We start from the raw sequence: 1,560 nt of genomic DNA on the forward strand, positions 1-1,560 counted from the left end.
TGCTTCACCGAGCAGAAGTCACTCCTGAAGAGTTAGTAGACTCACCTGTGTTCGTGGAAGTGTAGGGACAAGATGTGGCCAGATTTAAAAACTACTGGGATTTCTCTCAAACAGTCTCCAGTGAGGAAATTAAAAATGCGAATGTTTCCATCCGTACAGCCGGTGACGACACGGAGGAAGGTGAGCGCCACAGAAATGACTTCCCTGCAGGAATGGAACAAACATCTCTTATATAACCTATTTTGATTATTTAAAATACCTTGCAGGACAGATTCAAGGCTCTTTCGGAGCTTTTTATCTCACTTTGGATGCTTGAATATTCCAAGGCACTCTTTCGTACAGGAACGGGCGCTCCACGCCATGACCGTGCCATCAGAGTGTCCGGAGAGGAGGTACCATTCAACCAAAAACAAACACTTCACTGAGCTTCCATGAGGTTGGATCACCTTGATAAAGGAGACTTGACTTTATATTAATATAACTATTTTAACATCTCTGATGTCCATAGATCCTGTCACCCTGAGCAGCGATCCGTCGTCCACGCTCCATATTTTCACCAGGCCTCGGCTGCAGCTGCTGCAGACAGTCGCTTCATTGATTTTCACACTCAGGACGCAGCTCAGGTGCTTGAAATCGAAGTCATGCTTCTGTGTTTCCAGACTCCACACTGGACACCAAACAGATCATATTTTGCATAAACATGTCATCAAATATTGTTATTTCTAACAAAAAAAATGACAGATCTAATTTTACTCAGCACGCACACACAGCTCCTGGAGCTTTACTTCCTGGTATTATTTAGAGAACAGCCTTTGTGAAGACAAAATACTTTCTATTATTTAGTTTTTGTGCAAAAAAAGTACATACACAATGTATCTGGAATATATTTATTTATTTAAAAAGGAAACTTGCTAAAACATGCTGAATGTTATAAAACAGCTGTTGTTTTGTATATCTGAGAGCTGGAAACTCCGCGCTAACCTAACTGACCGGCGACTATTGATGATGTCATCAAGTGGAAGTGACGACTGAATTCAGACACTAATTCCTTTCCTACTCAAAGTGAATTTTCCATTTTGTCCGAATCTACAATTCCAAAATCGAGTGCCCTGATTTCCCACAAGTCTTGTGAAAAACTAGCATGTACTGTACTGTACTAGACAGTACTGTATAGTTTTGTAGTAAGGGACAAGGATGGGAATTCGGACATAGCCTCCAGTCTTGTGGTCTACATTTGCTAATGTAGTGAGCATCGAAGCATGCTAGTATCGCAAAGACTTCTGGGAAATTTCTAGGGCACTCGATTTTGGAATTGTAGATTTGGACATCAAAACAAAATAGCAAACACTATATAGTGAGTAGTGAAGGAATTTGGACAGAGGGGTAGGGAAGAATTCAAATTGGGCCTAAGTGAAGAATAATATGTCACATTTCTTGCTTTTTTACTCATATTTTTTCACATTTTTTTATTGAAAAGTCATCCTTTTAGTACTTTTATGAATAAACAATATTATTTAATAAAAAACTATCTATTAAAATGTGTCTAATATTACAGCGCGA

The sequence above is a fragment of the Oryzias melastigma genome, linkage group LG19 (genome assembly GCF_002922805.2).
Source record: "Oryzias melastigma strain HK-1 linkage group LG19, ASM292280v2, whole genome shotgun sequence".
In the NCBI taxonomy this organism is placed as follows: domain Eukaryota; kingdom Metazoa; phylum Chordata; class Actinopteri; order Beloniformes; family Adrianichthyidae; genus Oryzias; species Oryzias melastigma.